General features: G+C 47.9%; 1 protein-coding gene across 2 annotated transcripts in view; it reads right to left on the reverse strand.

Moving 5' to 3' along the window:
- Positions 1 to 12,919, reverse strand: part of LOC122364740 (alpha-protein kinase 1-like) — a 30,593-nt gene that overhangs the window by 16,834 nt on the left and 840 nt on the right. The window lies entirely within an intron of this gene.

Consider the following 12,919-nt stretch of genomic DNA (forward strand, 5'->3'; position numbering starts at 1 on the left):
AATTCAAGGTCAAAGGACGGGGGGAACTGAAAAAGTACCACTAAATATTGTCCGATCTTCAAAATTTTAGCACAAAAATGTAGCGCGTGCAAAGTTCTAGCCGCACATCGAAAACCATTTTCATCAAGGTCAAACTTCAAGGTCAAATTCAAGGTCAAAGGACGGGGAACTTTAAAAATGCTACGTCACCAGCGACTTTTCCAGCGACGAGCACCGATTTTAGCCAAAACCTCGTCCAAGGTCAATTGGACCATGAGGATCACGAAAATCGAACCATTCACCCCTAAACCTTGACCTTCAAGGTCAAATTCAAGGTCAAAGAACGGTAAACTGAAAAAGTGCCACTAAATATTGTCCGATCTTCAAAATTTTGGCACCAAAATGTAGCGCGTGCAAAGTTCTAGCCGCACATGTACATTATAGCTAATGACCCCTCAGGACCTATACCTAGGGAAAAGTGGGGGCAGGTCGACCACCCTACAAGGTCGACCTTGTAGGGTGGTCGGGTAGTAGGGTGGTAACCACCCTACAAGGATAACCTTCTTACGATGCCGGCGCTGGATCGTTAAAGTTGGAAAGATCCTTTTCATACCAAAGTAATCCTTATTAAATTGCCTGCTATTTCAACTGTGTTTCATTTCCTAAGGCGTTCACATATGGGAGATATTGGCAAAACTTTAAACCTATGCATTTTTTGCCCCATAGGTACCCCGGGGCATAGCGGCTGCCGGCGGCTTCTTAAATGGACTATCCCACCTTTACATTAGGTTTGAGTTGAGATAGCCAAGTTTGCGGCGAGGCTCAGAAACCACTATCTATCTTGGTCGCAACCCCCACAGCCTCGTGGTGTTGAAGAAATTCGTTCCCTTCATTTGAAAATGTTTCCTGTACAAGTCCCAATCTCTTAACCATTAACGGCAATCTGATGACGTCATTTGCCTTTTGAACGCCTGTCACGCAATCAAGTGAAGTATCACTTGATTTACGAATAAGCCAATCAGAGACACTGTTGCTTTTGTCTGAGCCGCGCCATATTTGAGAGCAAATATATTTGCTGCCAAATTTCCCTCCACATTGACAGGAAGTAAATCCTTCATTACGTCACAGATCCGATCTAAATGACGTCACAATGAAATATAAAAGTCGCAATATCTCAAAAAGTACAAGATGAAAACGCGTAAAAACTTGCAGAATTCGTCACCATATGAGTAATATGAGTAATATATGAGTACATGAGTAACATTTCCGAATCCTAAACGGTACTTTTTAGAAGGTGGGATAGTCCCTTTAAAGTGACCCTCCCACCTTCAAAAAAGTTTATGAATTGGCATGAAAGTGATGTCGCTCGGTTCAGAAAGAGCGAAAACGAATATCTACCAAATTTCACCGAAAAATATTCACCGGTTTTCAAGATATTAGACTTTTATTTTTGTTTACTTTTTGGGATCTCCGCTGTTCCTAGCGACTTTATTTGGAAGCAATAGTTTGGCAGCTGAAAGTGCGGCACCTGTTGCGCGCAAAGCAGCATATACCACCGCGTGCTACAAAACGTTTTAGTCAAACATTTAAAAATCGTTAGATATCTGCGCTGACGTCACACATTCAGAGGGGTATTCCTATGCATTAGCCCCTCTGAATCAAAATGCTGCAATTTTGAAATTCAATATTTCCGATTTAAGACACTTCTCGATGTTGTGAGTGCCGAAACCGGTAATTGTGAGCCAGGGACCCCATTTTGGCTATCTCAACTCAAATCTAATGTTAAGGTGGGAGGGTCCCTTTAAGTCTCGATATGAGAAACAGAATAGTTGCCTCATGTAGATACCTTCGACTAGAGTAACCGAAGGTTTGTTATCAATAGTTAAAACACTTTTCTTTAGAATTGTATTTTTCTATTGAAAAACATATTTGAGAAATTTGAGACAAGGTTTGAACGATGAGGAATGTTTAACCCGCGCCCCGCTAGGGGGGGGCAGAATCTGCCCCTCCCCCTCCCGTTTTTTCGCCAATAACTTCTAAACGCGTTACGCCAGCGACGTCAAACTTTCAGTACCTTATCAGACATTAATTTGACACGTTCCCTGAAAATTTGAGCGAAATCCGTCGAATTTTTTTTTTTGAGAAATTGACGTTTTAGTGACGTCATGTTCGCCATTTTCGCCTCAAAAACGGCAAAATTTCAAACGCCGCTAACATCTTCATTTTTGAACGAATCAAGACGTAACAAAAAAGGTTATACGTGATTCTACTTTGTCTATCAAATGGCTATCTCGTTTTTTTTGAAAAGTTTGGATTTTGGTCCGAATTCTTTTCAAAAACTGACTTCTTGGGAAAATAATTATAAAATCCAAAATTTTGAGTGTATCGAAAAAAACCGGAATATATGTCAGAGACAGGGCTGCGGAGTCGATGGATTTTCGGCGACTCCCGACTCCGACTCCGGCTCGGGTTTCTAAAATCGACTCCGACTCCGACTCCGGTCACAACTGTCGACTCCGACCGACTCCGACTCCGACTCCGACTCCGACTCCGCAGCCCTGGTCAGAGAAGTGGTCTATGTGCACCTACATACCAATTTTAAGAAGAATCGGTTCAAAAATGTGGGAGTTGTTCAAAAATTTATGACGCCACGACACACAAAATTTTGAAAAATGATTTTTTGGAAGTTCTAGACCTCGTACGGGAACAAAAATAGCACCATTCGATTTGCCGTGAAAAACTGCATCAGATAGACACCTTTTTTAGGTCTTAATAACCAACTTCAAAATTTGACCTCACTTGACCTGACCTTGACCTGACCTCGACCTGAAATTCATCCAGAGGTGGTCCATATCACTTATTGAGTGTGCCTATTGAATTCTATGAGAAAAATGACCCATAAAACATGTGTCGCACATGCCCTTTTCTATATTTTGTTTTGGTGACCTGACCTGACCTGACCTTGACCTTGACCTTTGAATGACATTGTATGCAACGAATATTGTCTTGGTAGTCTAAGAACACGTTTTGGGCAATCAGCCTCAGTCTATTCTTCGGCAACTACGGTGCAAGGCCGATACTGTAGAAACTTGCATTTTGTACCCTTGACCTGACCTTGACCTGACCTCTGACCTACTTAAGCAAAAGAAAATTGGGCTCATAAGATCCGCCTTGTTGCGAGCTTTCGATTGCCGTTTTCCCCGTCTTTCTACGACCATCGGTTCGGAAGTTAGACAGGGGGGGCAGAATCTGCCCCCCCCCCCCCCAGCAGGGCGCGTATGGCTGAATAGCCCAGCGGGGCGCGGGTTAATTTGTGATCTTCCCACCCGTAGGTAAACAAAGAAAGGACATTCATGGAAAAATATTTCATTGCATTATTTGGCAACTTATGTAGCTAAAAACTGGCCGAGATGAATGCATGACGATACATTTTAATAGCAATAACCTTTGTTGACCAGATTTAAAGAGCTTATGGCCAATTTAGTGCTGGCCACTTTGGTCCACTTTGCCCCGAGCACACACCGTCCGCGACAAAAATATTCCAGCTCAGCTATAAGTGGGGCAAAAAGCATGATAATTGGTAATAGACATCTACGATAGTCACACAATGCAATTCAGGGCCTCGGCTAAGGAATTTTGACTACTGGGGCAAATCGTCAAAGTGTGTTGGCGCCCTGCTGGGGGGGGGGGGGGGGGGTTTGAACACCTGCGGTTTTCCTGCGGTTTTTCGCGGATATCTAAAAAACGGCGGCGCTCCATCACCCATCAATTTTACACGTGTTGTAAAAATCTCAGAACAAGGTCATTCAAGATCAGGTCACCAGGTCACTTCAAGTGACCTCACCTCATGAAATGTTTCCATGTATGCCGTAGCTACACCGAGTGACCGATCGCTTTGAAACTTTCAGCGATTGATAAGGGAAGGGCAACAGCATGTACAAAATTTATATCTCGGAATTTTCATATCGGTGACCTAAGGTCAGCTCACTTTTGCGACCGATCTATTATAAGTCAATGGGAGAAATTCAAAACCACCTCTTTTGGACGAAAGTTATTCTAAACACTATAAAACACTGTACGTGACTTTGACACACTGAACATGAAAATAGCACCCGTGACCCTTTTTTATGCCCCTGAGGTCATCTCAGTTCACGAATGCTATCTCACAGTTTTTCGCGAATAACTTTTGAAAGAGGCATGCTAGAGCGATGAAAATGCCTCAGTTGTGTTTGGTTAGACGATGCAGATCGACTGATATGCAACATGACAATTTCCGGTCAGATCATGACTTGAACCTGTGGTCGAATTTTCAAGTTGATCTTTAAGGTCAAATTGTAGTTAATTTGATGCGTCTTGACGAGAGGAACACGGTGTCGGATAAAAGAAAGCGCTTGTATTGGGCCTTGGCTCGTGCAAGGCATGAGTCAAAAGTTATTGCAGAAAAACTGTTCCCCCAAAATCGTCTTTTTAGTAGTTTTTGCCCCTTGCAGGCAAAACCGTTGACGTTAGGTCAAATCTAAGAGAAATAACCAGAAAGCATGCTAATATGGCTATCAAATGCGCTTTTCCGCGGTGCTGTAGCTCTAATTGGTTCCCGAGTTATGCGTCGGCATCTTGTAAGCTGTCAATATTCGACCTGAAAATCGGCGAAATTTGGCCTTCACCATGACCTGACCTTTGACCTCACCAAAAAAGTTGCCGAAGTAATTTCGTCATTATTTTTGACGCTCTTTCGAACGAAGATGGATTATGGGGTGTAAAAAGATATGCTTGCCAATGTACAGTCTACAGCAGAAGTAATGTGCGGTTTCAGTCATGGGTATGTTCTGCTTCTGAAGCTTAGGAACGATTAGTCAGACTACAATGAAACTTTGAATGTAGCTTATATGTATCGTCAGTCGTCACCCTTGCAGCTGCAATTTTAGCTATTGACATCTTCTTTTCGATCACTCCGCATTAAACAATCGCCAGTCAAAGCCAATCGTTGAGATTGGTAAAACCCTACATTACTTTAGCGGTGGGCTGTACGCCTATGTTTTTGGATGGAAATTGAGGGTGCAGCTGCACACCGTGCACTCCCTCTTCCGCCACCCCTGATTTCTTGCCACAAACGTCTTCAACCGCTCCCGAATGAAAGAATGTACGTTAATATTGATATATTCTCATTTTGTGGAGGTTGGGCAAAGCCTGACCACTACTGGGGCATTCCGCGACTCTACTGGGGCATTTGCCCCAGTAGTTAACATGTTAGCCGAGGCCCTGCAATGCATGAACGAGAGCGCTTGATCATGAAAATTCCAAACGGTTATAGAATAAAATAACACTTAAAAATCGTTAAAATAGTACCCTGGCAAGAAAGGGTTTTCCGTGTATCACAGAACAATGGCGATGGGCTGGAAATCCCGGTCTGGCTCATTCGAACAACCGCAAAGAGAAGTATAATTAGCAACCATAAATTGGAGCTGACGCCAGCTGTGAAGGGCAAACGATGGCTGACCGTTTCGCCCCGGGTGGCCGCTCTGCCCCACTCCACTACCCCTACATACTAGGGAAATTTGGGCAGGATCATAGCCCGCATATCCTCAGTAACATTATTTAATCGCAGCCTAACCGGCCGGTCCTCAGAAGCCGCCTGTATGTGTCAGTGGCGGCGGATTCGATTTTGGCGTGGGGGGGCAAGATCCCAGTCGAGATGATGTCATAGGCGGATCCTGAAAGGCGTTTTCGACGCTGTAGGGGACATACCCCCCCCAAAAAAAAAGAGTCCAAAATCCAAAAACTCCTCGGATTCCGATTCCTTACGGATCTACTGCTGAACAGTATAAAGCAAAAAATCCTGATAAAAGTGTTATTATTAGGAAACATAAGGTACGTTTTGTCTATTTCGGGCGATGCAGGGGCCAGGGGAGGGAGAGTAAATATTTGCTTTAAATGCCCGCTCCCTGGATCCGCCAGTGGACGATGTAACGCTTTTCGTATTGCTGTATTAGAAAAAAGCTCCAATGGGAAAAGTTGTGCCATAACCCGATCGCATATTAGATGTTGAAGAACGGTTCCAAACCTTTTGAAGTAGGCGAGCGCTATTCTTCAATGAGGTAACTCCTTACCATTTTCTCTGTTCATTTGACGTTCGATTTCCTTTTAGCCTTCCTTTAAAAACGTATTTCTGAGACAGATATCAACTGAAACTAGCTCACAGCGGGAGGAGACCGCTCAAACATTCAGAGACAGTTGGTCGCATCTAAACCTATTGGGACAGCGATCCGCCAGAAACCCTCCCCAAGGCAGTAGTTCGCCAACTAAGCTCACCGAGACGGGCCGTCTCGATGGGTTTATACAGTTAGCCTACAGCAAGGCTTAACTAAGGCCCAAATGCTCGTCAAGCTGGGAACGGGGGGCTGAGGTGAGGGAGCGTGGCGGTGGGCTGGGGTGAAGGAACGGTGGACTGGAACGAGAATCCAGAAGCTCTGGGTAGGGCGTTTCTTTTAGGGCTTTAGGGTGCGCTGACTGCGGTAAGGTCCAAATTATCACACCAAATTTTGCCACGCCTGCCGATTCAGGCACTCGAGAATCAGCGGCCAGTGATATCTGCAAAGACGAAGCATTTCCAACCCAGCTTCAACCTGGTGTCAGGGTGCCTCAGCCTCAGGTGGCTTTAATTACAGTTGCACATAGGTACCAAACGACCTCAGTGCAGCTAGTCTGTGACCGAAACCATTCGGAACAGACTTCAACAAAAAGTGAGACAAGGTTAGTGCTATCGTTAAGTGCCATTATAGACTTGGGCCCCGTTGGCTTGACCCACTGTGGTAGTTATCGTACGCTGCGGGGCATACTCATTTTTCCAAAATGCTTCAGATTTCGCTTTCGTGTTCATAGGCGGCGGAACGGGGAGGGCACCGGGGCACCGTGCCCCCCTTTGATTTTGGCATTTTAACGTTAGCCCTATGGGCGTTGCATGGAAAGAATGGGACCAAAAGTCGGCAGCCCCCCCCCCCCTTAATTGAAGGTGCACCGCCGCTACTGTTCGTGTTTGATGCTCTTTATTCTATAGTCAGCCTTTAGACAGAGGGGGCCCACTAATGATCAGTGCCCTAACCCTCAAAAGTTTCCAACATTAATTTTTACTTTTTTAATAGTGAAAACTGAAATAAAGCGGATACTGAACTGTGAACATCCAGTTTTTACACTGGCCCCACACAAGCCTCCGAATGCCCAAAGCAGATCTCTGATGACTGGCCTTTGGGTGTCATACCATACCGTGCATTGGTCAATGTCGTCAATGTGTACGACCTCGGCGTTTACCATTTTATGCGCTGGAAACTGTTGCGCTCGAATAACTCAGGGGAGTGGCTTATTATGAGCGCTCATCAGTCCTAACTACCCGTAAGCGAATGGCTAGCCCTTCCGTCTCCGCTCACTTGCGATTTGGCATTTATGTAGGTACAAAATAGAGCCAAACGACCACTGAAGGTATGAGTTGCGTCTCTTGCACACTATAAATCGAATCTGAAAAGACAAAGACAAAATGATATAAAGCGGAAATGGTTTAGCATTTACACATATTCAAAAGGCACCGTTGGACAAACTGTAGGAACGCATAGCTGCAATATCAGGTTATGGAAATTTTCCTCATGTTTAGGGCACAAATTATGGAGGGGCAAGAATATACGTTTGCCCCTCCTCCAAAAATTTCTTAGGGAACGATGCCTCCTCTCATGCCACCCAGTAGGTAAAGGTCGCCCCTGTAAGCGGTCACTGAAGGCCTGGGTTTCCGCTGCGTCACGTTGACGCTTATAATGCCTCCAAAACTAGGTTGAAGAGAGGAAAACTTCAATTGAACGTGAACGCTTGCCATTTAAGAAAGGCAACGTATGATAAAGTATATGGGCATCTGGTTACATCTTCAGATGATCGAACAGAATAATCAGGTACATGGTTTCTTGTCTAAGCTTTGTCACAAATTATGGGGGGGGCAAAAAGATACTTTTGCCCCCCACGAGTTTGCCAGGGGGGGGGCAGCTGCCCCCCCTGCCCCCCCGAATCCGCCGCCCCTGGTATGTGTAATGCGAGCCGCGCGACTCGTGCTATGCCTATTGCGCCTATACTCGGATACGGTTTTGCGGCACAGCCTAACTCGGGTGCGGCTAATTGTGGGCTACGCTTTTGCGAAACCGCCAAGTTTGCAGCCCAACTCGACCAAAGCGAGATACCGCAAGTAGCCGCACCCACCTGTGGCCGCCGTGCCAAGCCGACGCATGCTGTGACGTCACTGGGTAGGAGATGATAACGTACCTACAGACTCAGACCGACTCAGATAGACTCAGAACCACTCAACCTGACTCAGACCGACTCAACCGACTCAAATCGATTCCGATCGACTCAGGCAGACTCAGAACGACTCAGGCAGACTCAGGCAGACTCAAACCGACTCAGCAGACTCGAACTGACTCGACCAACTCAAACCGATTCAGATCGACTCAGATAGACTCAGAACGACTCAAACTGACTCAGACCGACTCAACCAACTCAAATCGATTCCGATCGACTAAGACAGACTCAGAACGACTCAGGCAGACTAAAACCGACTCAGGCAGACTCAAACTGACTCGACCGACTCAATCCGATTCAGATAGACTCAGAACGACTCAAACTGACTCAGACTGACTCAACCAACTCAAATCGATTCCGATCGACTCAGACAGACTCAGAATGACTCAGACAGACTCAGATAGACTCAAACCGACTCAGGCAGACTCAGACTGACTCGACCGACTGAAACCGATTCAGATCGACTCAGACCGACTCAAACTGACTCAGACAGACTCAACCGACTCAAGTCGATTCCAATCGACTCCGACAGACTCGGAACGACTCAGACAGACTCAGACAGACTCAAACTGACTCGACCGACTTAAACCGATTCAGATCGACTCAGACCGACTCAGGTAGACTCAGAAGGACTTAAACTGACTCAGACCGACTCAACCGACTCAAATCGATTCCGATCGACTCAGACAGACTCAGGCGGACTCAGGCAGACTCAAACCGACTCAGGCAGACTCAAACTGACTCGACCGACTCAAACCGATTCAGATCGACTCAGACCGACTCAGACAGACTCAGAACGACTCTCAAACTGACTCAGACCCAATCAACCGACTCAAGTCGATTCCGATCGACTCAGACAGACTCACAGACTGTCTGAGTCGTTCTGAGCCTGTCTGAGTCGATCGGAATCGATTTGAGTCGGTCTGAGCCGATCGGAATCGGTCGAGTCTGCCTGAGTCGGTTTGAGTCTGTTTGAGTCTGCCTGAGTCTGTCTGAGTCGTTCTGAGTCTGTCTGAGTCGATCGGAATCGATTTGAGTCGGTCTGAGCCGATCGGAATCGGTCGAGTCTGCCTGAGTCGGTTTGAGTCTGTTTGAGTCTGCCTGAGTCTGCCTGAGTCGTTCTGAGTCTGTCTGACAGGTTACCAGGATGGTTCTAGGCGTATTTCGCTTTGGTCGAGTTGGGCTGCCAAACTTGGCGGTTTCGCAAAAGCGTAGCCCACAATTAGCCGCACCCGCCTAACTCCCGGGGGCGCTAACCCGTGCTGCCATCTATCGGGAGTTTCAGTACCTAACTACCGACGCGTCATGAACGGCGAACGCGCCGGGGACTGGGGTAGTCTCAGGCCTTTGCAGCCTGTTTGAACTGCTGCCGGCGGGGAAAACAGGAATATTCAATGGGGACGTGCCAGTCTTGTTGATTCAAAACGTGGAATCCTCATGAATTGGAACGCACAGGCTCTACGCACGCTCACAGGCTAACGTGTGGGGTCGTTTCCGCTTCCCGAGAGCCGCTAGACCGATTGCGCTAGAATTTGGTACACCATCAAGGAACGGCTAGTAGCGTGGCCCGCGCAAGGCCGTTGGGGTCCAGCTTGCACGTGGGCACGTGGAGAAGGCCGATTTCAGACCTTCAGAGCGGCTGGAACGATTGAGCCCAAAGTAGGTGAACCTTCTACGCCTCAAGGAAGGCTGGGCCAACTACGCTCAAAGTTGATACGCCTTTCAAGGATGGCTAGACGGGTGACCCGTTCAAGTCAACAAGAGGTCATGCATCGTACTTTCGTGCGTGTAGATAGGGATCACTGTCTCGGTCACTCTTGTCGCCCCAAAAGTCGTCTACTCGTCTTGCTGGTAGGAAGGTATGTATGTCGTCATCTGCAGGGTGCACGCTGCACAGCTAGGCGTGACCTTTTAACTGAACTGAATGAATCAACGTTGATTGCACATAATTGATTTGCCCACTTAAAGTGCATGACCATTGAACAATGCCATTCGCCTATCAATTGATAAATGTCTCAACAACCGGTACATCCAGAGCAGCCCATTTTATATTGAAAACGGTTTGCAGAGCTCTGCAGGAAAAGACACATACCAATTGGGCGTGTCCTCTGCCCGGGTATAAAGGTGCACCGAGTCATCAGATGGACACCACTTGTTCAATCCACGGCGGCACTGCTTCAGTCTGCACTCCTACACTACATCATGATGCGGATTGTGGTAAGTTGTCTTCAAAGTAGCCACTACTAAACGACCTTTTACGGCCATTATTTTTTCCGTATCGTAGCTTCAAAATGAAGCTTCTGTTCAATGACTGAGAGCATCCATGTTCATTGTTCATTGCTTATTCATTCCTGTCATTTTGACGTCTCCCGATGTCTAACTACCTCCGCGCCACCGGTATCGCTGACGCCACCCGTCGCTCGGCAGCTCCTGCTGACGGCGGCTGTTCTGGGAGCCGCCGCCGACCATCCGCCGCCCGCCGTGTCGTCCTACCAGGCCGGGGCGGCCGTCAGTGCGGCACCACAGCCCGTCCAGGACACCTACGAGGTGGCTGAGGCCAAGAGGGCCTTCCAGCAGGAGTACCAGAAGCTGGCCAGGGAGGCTGAACTGGCCCCCGACACCCACCAGTACACTGAGCAGCCCCAGTACTACCAGCAGCAGCCCCAGTACTACCAGCAGCAGCCCCGTCCCGCCTACACCCTCGGCCAGGCCCCACAGCCCGTCCAGGACACCTACGAGGTGGCTAAGGCCAAGAGGGCCTTCCAGCAGGAGTACCAGAAGCTGGCCAGGGAGGCTGAACTGGCCCCCGACACCCACCAGTACACTGCGCAGCCCCAGTACTACCAGCAGCAGCCCCGTCCCGCCTACACCCTCGGCCAGGCCCCACAGCCCGTCCAGGACACCTACGAGGTGGCTGAGGCCAAGAGGGCCCTCCAGCAGGAGTACCAGAAGCTGGCCAGGGAGGCTGAACTGGCCCCCGACACCCATCAGTACACTGAGCAGCCCCAGTACCACCAGCAGCAGCCCCAGTACTACCAGCAGCAGCCCCGTCCCGCCTACACCCCCGGCCAGGCCCCACAGCCCGTCCAGGACACCTACGAGGTGGCTCAGGCCAAGAGGGCCTTTCAGATGGAGTTCGACCGGCGTGCTGCCCTGGCCCAGTCTTCCTCGTACAACTGAATGCCTCCTAGTTAGGGAGGATGGGTCGGTACTGCGACTCATGAACTATCCGTATGCTATGAAGCGCAAATAAACGCAGTTATTGAAGCTCTGCATTTTGTTTTTGCACTGCGGTTTACTTCCAAAAATAATATGTTGTATGTATGCAATGTGTCGTTGAGAGGCAATGGCATACAAATTTGTCAACAAAATGATGTTATTTCTTCGAGATCCTGACAAGGTGCCGATAAGGATATGCACTATGTAGTATGCACGCTACACATTACGCAATGAATGTTACGTAGTTCGATAAGAACACCTGACTAGGTCACTTTTCTGTGCCCATTTTCGAAGCAAATTAACAGTCCACTGCACTGGCCGGCAGCGAAAAGTGCGGAAAACACCCACAGAGTGTGAAAGTGACCCGGCAGAGCGCGTACCAGCGTCACGGCGGCCGGGTGACTCACGGAAGTCACCTACATGTAGTAACTTCATTTTTCAACACGGCTTGTCACTATATTCGATAGCAATTGACAACATAATTTTCCCGTCCAAGTCCCATTATAGCCCACTTGGGACCACATAAACATTTGTGCTGCACAACTCTGTAACGTTACAGAGTTGTGTACACAACAAGGGATCATGTTTGGAGACTTATATGTGCAGAAAAATACATGATGAGATATGCCAAAAACGGAGGGTTTTTTTTTGCTTCAACCGTTTTAGGTATTAGGTAATGAAAAACTGGAACAGGGGGCCGGGAAAAAGAAGTAGGGTTAAACCGGCCCACGCCAAGAAAAGGATTGTTGAAAACCTATTTTGAATTGGTACATGATATCGGACCAGATTAAATACCACAAGAAATATAGCTTTGGTAATAATGGAAATGGTACGAATCTTCCAAGCAATTCATTTCAACATTTCAAAATAAAAATATGTCGGTCAATCTCATTATGCGAGTGGACCGGTCGTTGTTCCGGCTGAGTTTGTTTTTGCGCACCGTGCCCTGTCCACTATCCAGTGCGCGCCCGGCTGACCGCTGGCCGACCCTGCCGCCAGCGGTCACGTGACCGTCTGACGTTACGTCAGCGTTACGTCACGGTGTCCACCGTTGCTCTCCGCGTCACCTGTCGCCCCTGACGCGGGTCTGCAGACCACCTAACCACTCCACGCACGGGATGGCGAAACACCGCCAGCGCCGGCGGCCGGTCTCCTGACTGTCCCAGAGGATGAGATAAGCTGATGCAACCGCTCATAGCGCCAACGTGGCCTTCACGATCAACAATGTGACAAACGGTATCGCTATTTTATACTTATGTGCCCAAATGTACGCCAATAAGAACGGTACGGATAGGTTAAATATGCAGTTACATCTCAAGTTGCGGTTGCAGTGCGTGCGATGCATCGCCTGATTCGGGAGACCGGTCTCTATGTGGCCGGAATCCTGCAG

The sequence above is a fragment of the Amphibalanus amphitrite genome, unplaced genomic scaffold, assembly GCF_019059575.1.
Source record: "Amphibalanus amphitrite isolate SeventyFive unplaced genomic scaffold, NRLGWU_Aamphi_draft 000695F_arrow, whole genome shotgun sequence".
Lineage (NCBI taxonomy): Eukaryota > Metazoa > Arthropoda > Thecostraca > Balanomorpha > Balanidae > Amphibalanus > Amphibalanus amphitrite.